Below are 16,031 nucleotides of genomic sequence, written 5' to 3'. Positions count from 1 at the left end.
CTCTCTCATATGAATTTTGCAGTCAGCTGCCAAGTTCCATGAGAGAGAAAAAAAGCCTGTTGCGATTCTAATTGGAATTGCATTGGATCTATAGATCAACCTGAGGGAATTGACATCTTTATGATTTTTGAGTTTTTTAAATCTAATAACATGGTTTATTACTCCATTTGTTTGGGTTGCTTTTAATAGCTTTCAATAAAGTTTTACAGTTCTATTTATAACTATTTTGTTAGCTTTATTACTAGATTTATTCCTATTTATATTTTTGTTGCTAGAATAATGGTTGTATTTCAAAGCCACCTTTTAGAAACTGTTGTTGGTATTAAAAAATGCAATTAATTGTTGTGTATTGATTTTATATTGAGCAACATTATTAAAATCTTGTAGTATTTACAAAAATTTGTCTGTAGATTCATTCCAGGTTTTCTACAGAGCTATTAATAATTATAGCATTTGCAAGTATGGCAATTTGGTTGTTTTTTATTTTTATAACTTTCATTTACTTTCTCTTAAACTCTGCACTGCAGGACTTCTAATATAAAGCTGCATAGAATTATTGATTTTGTAGATTTTATTGCTGATCTTATAGTACAGCAAATGTTTCTAACATTCCACCATTATGTATGGTAGATTTTTGGTAACTACCCTTGATTAGGTTAAAGATGGTTACTTCTAGTCTTGTTCTATCTCTCTCTGTCTCTCTGTGTGTATGTGTGTGTGTGCATGCGTGCGTGCATGCGTGTATGTGTTTTAATGTCTTGAAAAGATAATAAGGTTTTCAAAAGTAACTTTCTCATCTATTGAGATGATTATAATTTTCTGCTTTAATTCATTCCTGGGCGTTACATTATTTGATTTCTAATGTGAGACTAGCTTGTAGAACTGAGATAAACCAATTTGGTCATGAGTAGTTATCTTTTTATCTTTTCTAAGTGTTATTAATTTGTTTCACTAAAGTTTAAACTTTTTTATGTGTATGTTCATAATGAAATTGAGATTTTTGTCTTCTGGTTCCATCTTTGTTAGGTTTTGGTATCGAGGTTATACTAGCTTCATAAAGTGAGTTGGGGAGTTCCCCTTTTCTTCCTAGTCTCTGGCTTTATTCCTATTCTCTGGAGTAGTTTGTGGAACACTGGAAAGCCTGTCTTTGAATGTTTGCTAGAAGTCACCTGAATTTCTATCTAAAATTCTTGTTTTCTTCATAGAAAGATTTTCTTCATAGAAAGATTTTTAGCTGGTTCCATTTCTTTAATGGTTATAGGACTATTAGGATGGTCTATTTCTTCTTAAATCAGTTTTGGCCAGTTAATATTTAAAAATAGTCTGTCTATTTTATCTATGTTTTAAAAAAGAATTGTTCCTAATACCTTCTTATTATATGTTTATTCCTTATGGCATCTGTGTTATGTCTCCTATTTCATTCTTAAAAATTTTGTTGTTGTTGTTATTGTTTTTGCACATTTTCACTTTCTCAGGTTATTTTGTTTCTTAGTTTTATTCATCTTTCTCTAAAACCAACGTTTTTGCCTTAGTGATCTCATTATTCCATGTTTGGTTGCTATTGTGTGATTTTCTGTTCTAACTTATTTCTTCCAGTCTGCTTTCTTTGGCTTTATTTTGATGCTCTTTTTCTAATGTGTTACTGTGTATGCTTAGATCATTAACTCTGAAATTTTTTTTCTGACTTAAAATGATTAAGGCTCTATATTTCTCCCAAAGAACTATTTTAGTTGTACCCAAGTTGTAATAGATCATATTTGAATTTTTGTTCGACCTATGAATGTTTTAAGGTTCCCATTATGATTTCTCCTTTTACCCATGAGTCATTTAAAGGAATGCTTTTGAATTTGCATGACCGTATAAGGTTGCCTAGTCATATTTTTATAATTAATCTTCTAATTTGTTGCACATTTGTGTTCAGCAAATGTGATCTGTTTGACACAATTATCTGAATTTTATTAAAGCTGTATTTGTGGCCTAGTAGTTGGTCAATCTTTATAAATATTTCTGTCATGCTTGGAAATGTGTAAAGGGTGCAATTGCTTGTGGTGATATTCTATATATGTCCACTAGATCAAGCTCCTTTATTACACTGTTCACATCTTCTATATTCTTACTGACTTTTATCTTTTTTCTTTTCCAATTATTGAGAGAGATATATGAAATTCTCCCACTATGCTTGGATATATGGCTGAGTCTAAGAATGGAAAAGGAAAATGCGACACTGGAGCATCTTATAGTTCTACAGAGTAAGGAACAAAAGGATGGGGCATGTTAGCAAGTCATAGAGACTGTCTTAGTCAATAAGGGCTGTTAGAATAGAATATAGTATAGAATGCTATAGACTGGGTAGCTTGAACAATAAATATTTACTTCTCACAGTTTTGGAAGCTGGAAGTCCAGGATCAAGGTGCTAAAAGATTTGGTGTCTAGTGAGAGCCACTTCTTTGTTTACTGATGACTCACTTCTCACTGTTTCCTCACAGAGAGGAAAGAAGGTGAGACAGGTCTCTGGGGTCTCTTTTAAAAGGGCACTAATCCTATTTATGAGGGCTCCATCTTCATGACCTAATTACCTATCAAGGGCTCCACGACCTAATACCATCACATTGGGGGACAGGGCTTTGACATATAAACATTAGAGGAATGCAAACAATGTAGTCCATCACAGAGGCCATCCTGAAAGAGCTTCTGATGGCTCAAACCAGGACAATTTGAGTGACAAGATAAACAATGTAGTACTGGATTATAACTCAGAGTATAAAATGCATCTACATGAGTACAAGCTGATGCAAATAAATGATTGAAATAAATAAATGATGGAGGCTTCCTTAGAGAAAAATTCCAAATAATTTATCTAAATACATTACCTCCAGGAGGTGAAACTTAAATTCTCTCCCTTCCCACCACCATCCCCCAACAGTGTGGACTGTGTTTAGCAACTGGTTTCCAAAGAATAGATAATGAAAAGGAGTAAAAATAACTTTAAGTGGAAAAACAGAGAAAACACTACCTTAGCCACGTGGTTAAGATTAGTATCATCAGTGATAAGTATCATAGCTAGTCTGTACATGTTACTGTGTACTACTCACAGTTATAAACATTGGGGGCCTGTGAATGAACAAACTAGACAAAAATTCCTGCACTCATTGTGTCTATATTGTGATAAAAGGAGATAGAAATTTTAGAAATAACTAAATTACATAGAGTCTTGGGAGGTGAAAGCTTTTAGGTTGATAAATAAAGGTGGGGAGAGGGAAGGGAGTGCTGTAGCGGTTTTAAATATATCAGATATCAGGCAAAGGTAAGTTTTTTTTTTGTTTTTGTTTTTGAGACAGAATCTCACTCTGTCACCCAGTCTGGAGTACGGTGATGTGATCTCGGCTTACTGCAACCTCCACCTCCCGGGTTCAAGCGATTCTTCTGCCTCAACCTCCTGAGTAGCTGGGACTACAGGCATGCACCACCACACCTGGCTAATTTTCGTATTTTTAGTAGAGACGGGGTTTCACCATATTGGTCAGGCTGTTCTTGAACTCTTGACCTCATGATCTGCCTGCCTTGGCCTCCCAAAGTACTGGGATTACAGGCGTGAGCCACTGCGCCAGGCCAGGCAAAGGTAACTTTTAAGTGGACACAAGGAAGGAATGGAGGAACTATGCAAGCATCTGGGGGAAAGGTGTTCCAGGCAGAGGAAACACAAGATACAAAGGCTTTGGGACATAGGCATGCCTAGGTATTTAAAGACTAGCACGTAGGTTGCAGCTGAAGTCGAATGAGTGAGCAAGGGAAAGAGGAGAAAATAAAAAGATAAAAGAAATGTATTATTTTCTCAAGCCTGCGATAACAAAGTACCAAGGACCATAAATTTATTCTGTCACAGTCTTGGCAGCTAGAAGTTTGAAGTACAGGTTTTAGCAGGATTAATTCCTTAACTGGAGGTTCTGAGCAAGACTTTGTTTCATGCCTCCTTCCTAGTTTCTGGTGGGGCTAGCAATTTGTAGTGTTTCCTGGCTTGTAGACTCCTCACTCAGTCTCTGCTTCTATCTTTACATGGCATTCCCAGCTTCCTCTCCCACCTACACACCCTGTATATCTATCTCTCCTTTTGTTTCTCTTTTTTCTAATATAATCAGTCATAGGTTAGGACCCATTCTAATCCAGTATGATCTCATCTTAACTAATTATATATGCAAAGGCTACTTCCAGATAAGGTCAGTTCCTGAAGTTCTAGGTGAACATGAATTTTTTGGAAACACTCTACAACCCAGTACAAGAAGAAACAAGGAGCTACATCATTTAGGACTCTGTAGGCTATAGTAACACATTTGGCCTTTGCTCTGAAGGAGATGGGATGCCATAGGAGGGTTTTGAACAAAGAAGTGGCAAGATTTGAGTTAAGTTTTAAAAGATTTCCTCTGGTTGGTGCATTTAGAACAGACTGTGTGGTGCAGAGGTAGAGAGAGGGGCGGTTCATTGGGAAACTATTGCTTACTGTTATTACTAAAATAATTCAGATTCCAGAAGATGATGTGTTGGCTTGAGAGTAGACACAAGAGAAGTGGAGATTTGTTATTGATATGGTGTAGTTCTGCGTCCAGACCCAAATCTCACTTTGAATTGTAATAATCTCCATGCATGGGAGGGACCCAGTAGGAGGTAATTGAAAAATGGGGGTGGGTTTTTTTCTGTACTGTTTTCATGATACTCAATAAGTCTCATGAGATCTGATGGTTTTATAAAGGGGAGATCCCCTGCACATATTCTCTCTTGCCTTAGCCACGTAAGATCAGTCTTTTGCCTTCCACCATGATTGGGAAGCCTTCCCAGCTATGTGGAACTGTGAGTCCATTAAACCTCTTTTTCCTTATAAATTACCCAGTCTTGGGTATGCCTTTATCAGTGGCAGAAAAATGGACTAATACCGTTATATTAGAGATGTTTTGAAATTAAAGTCAACAGAATGTTCCGATGGATTGGAGGTGCCATGGAAGAATAAAGGAGTAAAGAAGACTCAAGACTTTTGACCAGAGCCACTGAAAGACAGGAGTTGCCATTAACTGTGATGAAAAAGGCTGTCAGTGAGACAAGTTTGAGGGAAATATTGGATAATTGATTTTTGACATAATTTCACATACCAACTAAATATGAAAGTGAATATGCCACTTAGGTAACTGGCTGTATGTCTCTATGATGTAAAGAAGACTTGGATAGAGGCCTAAGACTGGGTGTCATCAATATATAGGTGATAACATCTATGAAGATTGGAAGAGCTCACCAAAAAGTGAGACTAGAAAAGAGAATGAACACAAAAGATCGCATCTTAGGCACACCAACAAGTTTAGGTTTGAGAAAGAATGTAAAAGGGAGAAGCTGCTGAGGGAGAATGAAAATCAGGTGAGTGAAGTATACTGTTATCAAGTGCAGAAAGCGTTTCAAGGAAAAGGGAATGGTCAGCTCTGTCAAATGCTTGGAGGAATATACGGGAGGTCAAATACTGAACATTGAAGTTAGCAATGGGGAGGTCACTGGTGACCTTAATAAAAGCACAGTTAGTGGAATGGTGGAAGTGAATGACAGATAAGAAAACTGTGAGAAAGTAGCAAGAGAAGAATTGAAGTGAGCGAGCATGGTGAACTTGGTGTGAGGTTTTCCTATAGAGCAATTGAGGCAATTTTCCTCTTCAAGGGATATTTGTCAATGTTTGGAGACATTTTTGATGGTCACAACTGGGAAAAGGCGGGGCGCTTGGCAACTAAGCAATAGAGAATAGGAATGCTGCTAAATATCTTAAAATGCACAGAACACACTTCACTGATACATGCAGACCGTTCTCCATTTCTACTCACTAAAATTCAGCTTTGAAACTGTTGTCAGCTATTTTTGATATCCACTGTCTTTTCATGCTGTAGTCACCTAAGATCTCTTAGGTCATTTCCTCTCATTTTTAGGACATTTACTTCTTGGTTCACTGTCATTCTCTCTTAAAATTTCCATCTTAGTTCTTGTTGCTTTCAATATCCACATAGAAAATCTTCCCAACATTCTTAGTCTCTCAGTTCTTCCCATCAGCGAACTTGCCCTCCAGCTCATCAACTCCACAGTCTTCTCCTAGAAGTTTTTTGTTATGAATGCTAATTATAAGCCCCTCATAAACTGTTCTGAGTAGGCCACTTTCTGGCCACTGCCTTCTGTCTTTCCAAGCTCTTTCCTCTTCTGATTCCAATTATGTAACTCTATGAAGACATACAGTTTACAGTTTTGATCATATTTTAATTACCTCTCACCCATTTCCTGTTCTCACTTTTCTCTTTATCTAGCCAAATCATTATAATCACTCCATTGTCAACAGCTTTGTCCTCCTTATTCCTATCTTAATTCATTTTATTCACATTGTCAAAACCCAGCCCTTGTTAAATCCAGTTCTTTGCCTACTTTTTTCCTGTACTTCTGAAGCTACATGATGTTACTTAAAATTAATGACTACAAGCCTCAGGAAGATTATTAATGCTACCAGCAAAATAATACAGTTTCCAATTCTATTCACTCTTAAACTCTTTTAACAATTCCATACTTTTTTAACCCCCTCTCCAATTCTTCCACCAATTTATACCTCACTCTTCATTGGTGACCTTGCTTCCAACTTTATGGAGAGAGTGGTTCTCAGAATAGAACTTCTACAAGTTCCCTCTTCCACATCTCCCCACCTGCCAACTTGTATACTCATATACTTGGCTTTTCCTTCTGGTGCTAGAGTTGAATTTTTTGAACCCTTAAATCAAAGAACAATCTGGATACTAGATTCCATCTATCTTTTATTTCTAGTTTTATATTTTGTCTTTTAGGAAAGTTTTCATTTTGTATCTGTTTGTGAATTTAAAAGTTTATCTTTCTTCAGATTTACTGGGCTTCTTGAACCTATGAATGGTATCTTTGAATAATTCTGAGAAAACTCACTTTTATAATCTTTTGGATACATAAATAAAAGGGATAGTATCTATTATCCAGACAGCCTGGGTCTTTGGCTAGATAATTATTAGAATTGATTCCTCCTTTCTTCATGTTACCTAAAGCACTCTGATATTTTTCAATTATTTTTTCTCTGTACTACATTCTGGACAATTTCTTAAAATCTGCCATACTGTTCACTAATTCTCTTTGCCTGTATCTTATTCCTTCATTGAGTTTTAAATTTCAGTTTATTAAAATTTTTGTTTCTTAAAATTCTATTTTATTCATTTTTAAAAACTTCCTGGTCATTTTTTGAGACTCTTTTCACTGATTGATCCTGCTTTCAATTCCTTCTTTGTTTGCTTTAAACCTACTAACATTATCTTTTATTATCTGATAATTTCTAGGAATATAGGAATTCTTTACATATTACATATATCTATGATATTTTATTTCTCTTTTTCTTGCTTATTGTGACTTGTTTCCTTGTGCATTTTGTGAATCTTTTTTTATCACGAGAAACTACTATAATTGCAATTATTTATTGAAGTTCTATGTATGATAATTCTGTGAACTCTCAATATGGGTTCTACTACCAAGATTTGTGTTTGCCTCTGCCAGTTACCTAATTCAAACTTGCGAGTTACAATTATTAGCTTGCGATTTTTGGAACCATCAGATAGTCTATATTTAGTCCCCAAATCCACCCATGTCGAGGCTGGTGTCTGCAAGTTGCTGGTGAGAATATTTTCTTGTTTTCACACAGGTATAGGCTGGAAAGTCAATCTTTTTTGCTGACTGCCTCTGTCTGTCTTTTCTATTTCCCCTTTCCTGAAGGTGAAACACTTGTGAGCTTTGAGTGGCTTGGTTCAAGTTTCTATAGCCTGAAGCATTGTGCCCAGTCTCTCTCATATTTTAAAGTTCTGTCTACCCAGGGATCTGCATTTTTCTTCAGGATATTCCAGTGGCTTTTGTGCTTGCTTTTTCCTTGATTAAGGTTTCCACTGTGTTCCTGACTTCGTCAGGTTTCCTTACTTTCTTGTAGGCTCACTTAATTATTTAAGATATTTCTTTCTCTCATTCTATCATTTAAAATTCTGCCTACACATTTTTAGGTGTCAGTGTCAGGATATTTTAAGCATCTCTATAATACTCCTATGCCAGAAGTGGAAGTCCCATAAGTGCTTTCCAACAACTTTTAATAAACATTTCAAAAATTCAATAATGGTAAATAAATACTGCAAGATAGGGGTCAGCAAGCTAGGGACCATGGGCCAAAGAGTCTGCTACCACTTTTTGCATGGCCTGCAGGCTAAGAATCATTTTAACATTTTAAAAGGGTGGAAAAAAATCAAGGAGGAATAATATTTCGTGATGTGTGAAAATTAGATGAAATTCAAATTCACTATCCATAAATAAAGTTTTACTGGAACACATTCAAAGTTTTATGGGAATATATTCCAGTCCATTTGTTTATGTGTTGTCTGTATCTGCTTTAATACTACAGTGGCAGAGTTGAGTTGTTTTGACAGAGACAGTGCGTCCTGAAAACTTAAAGTATTTATTATTTGGTCCTTTAAAGAAAATACCTGCTGTAATCTTTCAGGTTTACCCAATTCAAAGAACTTAGAGATAAAATTGCTAAGAAAAGGATAGTTCCTTTGTAATTCATGAGTGTGGGTGTTTATTTACGCCAAGTTATTTCTTGTTCAAACACTCAGATTCTCTTTGGCATTGTTGATCAATATTTTTATGCCACAAATCACATTATTTTTAATGCTGTATTCTCCTCATTATGTGTTACTGAGATTACCTTAGCTGCATGGCAACCAACAGAATTCTGAAATTTCTAACTATGTTGCTTCTCTCATTTACATTTGCCATTTTTAAAAACAGAAAACATCTAAGTTCCACATAGTGTAGGAGTTTTCTATTTACTCTGCAGAAGCATGTGACATGAGAAGGCAGTAAAGTCTAAAGCTGATATGCATTAAAGTATCTTGTCTTATTTCTAGGAGTTAAAACCATTTTGTCAAATAGCTCAGCATAACCTTCCTTCTTTGGCAGAAATTGGACTTCCAGCAGCTGATGGCGAAGCTGTTATCCAGAGGAGGGAATGACCTGTATATTTATTGTATACAAGCATCAAGCCTATTACAAATGTGCCTGAAATCATCTTCCATAGTATATTTTTAAATCTTTCACTCAGCCTGGGTGAGATTTCTAAGTCAATCTGTGTGGATGAACTGAAATTAGAGAAATTAAATAACCTCTTATTCTATACCTTTTGCCTTTCCATTAAGCAATAACTGTGGCAATTTAATAAGCTACTTTTGGTACAGAGAGGAGACCCTGTAGAGATTCTGAACCACTGATATTTAGTTTAATGGGGACCTCACATTCTCCTGAACTTTGGTTTAGGATCCCACAAGAAAATCTAGCTGAAAGAGGTTTGTTTCCACGATGAGCAGGAGATAATGAAGCAGTGGGTCAAACAGAGCCTGGAAAGAAAGCGCCAAGGACAGAATGAATTTGCAGAAGGACAGTAACATTGCAGATCCAAGTTAAGAGAGGTAAACAAAAACATTTTTTTTTGAGACAAAAATTAACCTCATGGCTGTTCGCAGGAAGGGTTGTGAATAAAAGCCGTATACATGGTGCTGTCAGTAGTGGGGTATTTTGTGTGTGGGTGGGGTCTAGTTTCCTGCTTTTGTTTTTTTGAGTCTGGTTCTTTTAAAATAAGATTTATTTTTATTAGTCAGAATGCTGTTCTGGAAAATGCTACAACAAAAAGTGAATTTGGTAGGATCTCTGAAAAAATTGAGGACTTTCCTGGTAAATTAGAGAGGGAGAAAGGCAGGAATCCTTCTGGCAAAATCCCAGTAAGGATTTCCTCTCATTGTAACCATCTTTTCCATTTCCTTATTAAAACTAGTTAGCTTTATTTACACCAGTGCTTCACCATCCTGGTTGCACCGTACATTAGAATCACCTGGGGAACTAGGGATGCTACATGTATGCAAGGTCCACCACAGACCACTTAAGTTCAAATTTCTGGGTTTGGGGTTACCCAAGAATTGTCATTAAAAAGTTCCCCAGGTAATTCTCATGTTCTGCCACGATTTAGAACTACTGATCTAGACCAGGGTTTCTCAGCCTCAGAACTATTGACATTTCAGGCTGGATAGTTTTTTGTTATGGGTGCTGACCTGTGTGCTAGAGGATACGTAGCAGCATTCCTGGCCTCTACCCCCTAGTTGCCTTTAGCACTTTCCATCCCCCAAGTTGTGTCAACCAAAAATTTCTCCAGGAATTGTCAAATTCCCCTGAGGGATACAGTTACCCCCAGTTGGGAACCACTGATCTATATCAACTCAAACAAAACAAACAAGAAAAACAAAACCCAGATTTGTGCTCTGAGATGCATTTCAATGCCTAATATCTTAACAAATTCAGATACATTGAATATTGTGGATGGTATGGACTCTTTCTCTATTTTTATCCTCATATTTTTATATTAATCTGTATAATCTAGTGACTCCTTTACTTAGAGATATTCCCACAGGCTTGGCTCATTTGAAGTAACAGGATTATCTGAGGTATGTGTATATCTGGGAAAAGATAAGGAAATACTAAAGTCAGTATCATCTCTTTTACTTATGATATTATATACTGCACGGTATTTAAAACAGAATGAGAATTTCTAGTTATCTACCTTATGGGTCAGGTGAGTAACTTTGATATCCTTCAAAAAATAGCTTAGCAGAGACCGATCAGTTTTGAGTATGGCAGACAGAATTCTGCTCTCTACAAGGGTTTTAGAAAGCAAAGTGGGACATTGTGATGATGACGGTGATGATGAGTGCTTTTTTTGTGTGTTAAGTACTATTCTAAACCCTTTAGATTTTTTATCTTTTTTTTTTTTATTATACTTTAAGTTCTAGGGTACATGTGCATAATGTGCAGGTTTGTTACATATGTATACTTGTGCCATGTTGGTGTGCTGCACCCATCAACTCGTCAGTACCCATCAATTCATCATTTATATCAGGTATAACTCCCCAATGCAATCCTTCCCCCCTTCCCCCTCCCCATGATAGGCCCCATTGTGTGATGTTCCCCTTCCCGAGTCCAAGTGAACTCATTGTTCAGTTCCCACCTATGAGTGAGAACATGCGGTGTTTGGTTTTCTCTTCTTGTGATAGTTTGCTAAGAATGATGGTTTCCAGCTGCATCCATGTCCCTACAAAGGACGCAAACTCATCCTTTTTTATGGCTGCATAGTATTCCATGGTGTATATGTGCCACATTTTCTTAATCCAGTCTGTCACTGATGGACATTTGGGTTGATTCCAAGTCTTTGCTATTGTGAATAGTGCCGCAATAAACATACGTGTGCGTGTGTCTTTGTAGTAGCATAATTTATAATCCTTTGGGTATATACCCAATAGTGGGATGGCTGGGTCATATGGTACATCTAGTTCTAGATCCTTGAGGAATTGCCATACTGTTTTCCATAATGGTTGAACTAGTTTACAATCCCACCAACAGTGTAAAAGTGTTCCTATTTCTCCACATCCTCTCCAACACCTGTTGTTTCCTGACTTTTTAATGATTGCCATTCTAACTGGTACGAGATGGTATCTCATTGTGGTTTTGATTTGCATTTCTCTGATGGTGAGTGATGATGAGCATTTTTTCATGTGTCTGTTGGCTGTATGAATGTCTTCTTTTGAGAAATATCTGTTCATATCCTTTCCCCACTTTTTGATGGGGTTGTTTGTTTTTTTCTTGTATATTTGTTTGAGTTCTTTGTAGATTGTGGAAATTAGCCCTTTGTCAGATGAGTAGATTGCAAAAATTTTCTCCCATTCTGTAGGTTGCCTGTTCACTCTGATGGTAGTTTCTTTTGCTGTGCAGAAGCTCTTTAGTTTAATGAGATCCCATTTGTCAATTGTGGCTTTTGCTGCCGTTGCTTTTGGTGTTTTAGACATGAAGTCCTTGCCCATGCCTATGTCCTGAATGGTACTACCTAGATTTTCTTCTAGGGTTTTTATGGTATTAGGTCTAACATTTAAGTCTCTAATCCATCTTGAATTAATCTTCGTATAAGGAGTAAGGAAAGGATCCAGTTTCAGCTTTCTACTTATGGCTAGCCAATTTTCCCAGCACCATTTATTAAATAGGGAATCCTTTCCCCATTTCTTGTTTTTCTCAGGTTTGTCAAAGATCAGATGGTTGTAGATGTGTGGCATTATTTCTGAAGGCTCCGTTCTGTTCCATTGGTCTATATCTCTGTTTTGGTACCAGTACCATGCTGTTTTGGTTACTGTAGCCTTGTAGTATAGTTTGAAGTCAGGTAGCGTGACGCCTCCGGCTTTGTCCTTTTGACTTAGGATTGTCTTGGCAATACGGGCTCTTTTTTGGTTCCATATGAGCTTTAAAGCAGTTTTTTCCAATTCGGTGAAGAAACTCATTGGTAGCTTGATGGGGATGGCATTGAATCTATAAATTACCTTGGGCAGTATGGCCATTTTCACAATATTGATTCTGCCTATCCATGAGCATGGTATGTTCTTCCATTTGTTTGTGTCCTCTTTGATTTCACTGAGCAGTGGTTTGTAGTTCTCCTTGAAGAGGTCCTTTACATCCCTTGTAAGTTGGATTCCTAGGTATTTTATTCTCTTTGAAGCAATTGTGAATGGAAGTTCATTCCTGATTTGGCTCTCTGCTTGTCTGTTACTGGTGTATAAGAATGCTTGTGATTTTTGCACATTAATTTTGTATCCTGAGACTTTGCTGAAGTTGCTTATCAGCTTAAGAAGATTTTGGGCTGAGATGATGGGGTTTTCTAAATATACAATCATGTCATCTGCAAACAGGGACAATTTGACTTCTTCTTTTCCTAACTGAATACCCTTGATTTCTTTCTCTTGCCTGATTGCCCTAGCCAGAACTTCCAACACTATGTTGAATAGGAGTGGTGAGAGAGGGCATCCCTGTCTTGTGCCAGTTTTCAAAGGGAATTTTTCCAGTTTTTGCCCATTCAGTATGATATTAGCTGTGGGTTTGTCATAAATAGCTCTTATTATTTTGAGGTACGTTCCATCAATACCGAATTTGTTGAGCGTTTTTAGCATGAAGGGCTGTTGAATTTTGTCAAAAGCCTTTTCTGCATCTATTGAGATAATCATGTGGTTCTTGTCTTTGGTTCTGTTGATATGCTGGATTACGTTGATTGATTTGCGAATGTTGAACCAGCCTTGCATCCCAGGGATGAAGCCCACTTGATCATGGTGGATAAGCTTTTTGATGTGCTGCTGAATCCGGTTTGCCAGTAGTTTATTGAGGATTTTTGCATCGATGTTCATCAGGGAGATTGGTCTAAAATTCTCTTTTTTTGTTGTGTCTCTGCCAGGCTTTGGTATCAGGATGATGCTGGCCTCATAAAATGAGTTAGGGAGGATTCCCTCTTTTTCTATTGATTGGAATAGTTTCAGAAGGAATGGTACCAGCTCCTCCTTGTACCTCTGGTAGAATTCAGCTGTGAATCCATCTGGTCCTGGGCTTTTTTTGGTGGGCAGGCTATTAATTGTTGCCTCAATTTCAGAGCCTGCTATTGGTCTATTCAGGGATTCAACTTCTTCCTGGTTTAGTCTTGGGAGAGTGTACGTGTCCAGGAAATTATCCATTTCTTCTAGATTTTCTGGTTGATTTGCATAGAGGTGTTTATAGTATTCTCTGATGGTAGTTTGTATTTCTGTGGGGTCGGTGGTGATATCCCCTTTATCATTTTTTATTGCGTCTATTTGATTCCTCTCTCTTTTCTTCTTTATTAATCTTGCTAGCGGTCTGTCAATTTTGTTGATCTTTTCAAAAAACCAACTCTTGGACTCATTGATTTTTTTGGAGGGTTTTTTGTGTCTCTATCTCCTTCAGTTCTGCTCTGATCTTAGTTATTTCTTGCCTTCTGCTAGCTTTTGAATGTGTTTGCTCTTGCCTCTCTAGTTCTTTTAATCGTGATGTTAGAGTGTCAATTTTAGATCTTTCCTGCTTTCTCTTTTGGGCATTTAGTGCTATAAATTTCCCTCTATACACTGCTTTAAATGTGTCCCAGAGATTCTGGTTTGTTGTATCTTTGTTCTCATTGGTTTCAAAGAACATATTTATTTCTGCTTTCATTTCGTTATGTACCCAGTAGTCATTCAGGAGCAGGTTGTTCAGTTTCCATGTAGTTGAGCGGTTTTGATTGAGTTTCTTAGTCCTGAGTTCCAGTTTGATTGCACTGTGGTCAGAGAGACAGTTTGTTATAATTTCTGTTCTTTGACATTTGCTGAGGAGTGCTTTACTTCCAATTATGTGGTCAATTTTGGAATAAGTGTGATGTGGTGCTGAGAAGAATGTATATTCTGTTGACTTGGGGTGGAGAGTTCTATAGATGTCTATTAGGTCCGCTTGGTGCAGAGATGAGTTCAATTCCTGGATATCCTTGTTAACTTTCTGTCTCGTTGATCTGTCTAATGTTGACAGTGGAGTGTTGAAGTCTCCCATTATTATTGTATGGGAGTCTAAGTCTCTTTGTAAGTCTCTAAGGACTTGCTTTATGAATCTGGGTGCTCCTGTATTGGGTGCATATATATTTAGGATAGTTAGCTCTTCCTGTTGGATTGATCCCTTTACCATTATGTAATGGCCTTCTTTGTCTCTTTTGATCTTTGATGGTTTAAAGTCTGTTTTATCAGAGACTAGGATTGCAACCCCTGCTTTTTTTTGTTCTCCATTTGCTTGGTAGATCTTCCTCCATCCTTTTATTTTGAGCCTATGTATGTCTCTGCATGTGAGATGGGTCTCCTGAAGACAGCAGACTGATGGGTCTTGACTCTTTATCCAGTTTGCCAGTCTGTGTCTTTTAATTGGAGCATTTAGTCCATTTACATTTAAGGTTAATATTGTTATGTGTGATCTTGATCCTGCCATTATGATATTAACTGGTTATTTTGCTCATTAGTTGATGCAGTTTCTTCCTAGGCTCGATGGTCTTTACATTTTGGCATGTTTTTGCAGTGGCTGGTACCGGTTGTTCCTTTCCATGTTTAGGGCTTCCTTCAGGGTCTCTTGTAAGGCAGGCCTGGTGGTGACAAAATCTCTAAGCATTTGCTTATCTGTAAAGAATTTTATTTCTCCTTCACTTATGAAACTTAGTTTGGCTGGATATGAAATTCTGGGTTTAAAATTCTTTTCTTTAAGAACGTTGAAGATTGGCCCCTACTCTCTTCTGGCTTGTAGAGTTTCTGCCGAGAGATCTGCTGTCAGTCTGATGGGCTTCCCTTTGTGGGTAACCCGACCTTTCTCTCTGGCTGCCCTTAAGATTCTTTCCTTCATTTCAACTTTGGTGAATCTGGCAATTATGTGTCTTGGAGTTGCTCTTCTGGAGGAGTATCTTTGTGGCGTTCTCTGTATTTCCTGAATTTGAATGTTGGCCTGCCCTGCTAGGTTGGGGAAGTTCTCCTGGATGATATCCTGTAGAGTGTTTTCCAATTTGGTTCCATTTTCCCCCTCACTTTCAGGCACCCCAATCAGACGTAGATTTGGTCTTTTTACATAATCCCATACTTCTTGCAGGCTTTGTTCATTTCTTTTTCTTCTTTTTTCTTTTGGTTTCTCTTCTCGCTTCATTTCATTCATTTGATCCTCAATCGCTGATACTCTTTCTTCCAGTTGATCGAGTCGGTTACTGAAGCTTGTGCATTTGTCACGTATTTCTCGTGTCATGGTTTTCATCTCTGTCATTTCGTTTATGACCTTCTCTGCATTAATTAGTCTAGCTGTCAATCCTTCCACTCTTTTTTCAAGATTTTTAGTTTCTTTGCACTGGGTACGTAATTCCTCCTTTAGCTCTGAGAGGTTTGATGGACTGAAGCCTTCTTCTCTCATCTCATCAAAATCATTCTCTGACCAGCTTTGATCCATTGCTGGCGATGGGCTGTGCTCCTTTGCAGGAGGAGATGCGCTCTTATTTTTTGAATTTCCAGCTCAGAAAAGCTTATTTTTTAAGTCACTCTAGTAGAAGGTAAAGAATT

Source organism: Piliocolobus tephrosceles, chromosome 14 (assembly GCF_002776525.5).
Source record: "Piliocolobus tephrosceles isolate RC106 chromosome 14, ASM277652v3, whole genome shotgun sequence".
NCBI classification, from domain to species: Eukaryota; Metazoa; Chordata; class Mammalia; order Primates; family Cercopithecidae; genus Piliocolobus; species Piliocolobus tephrosceles.
The sequence above is the reverse complement of the archived record's forward strand: the minus strand, read 5'-3'. Positions refer to the sequence as shown.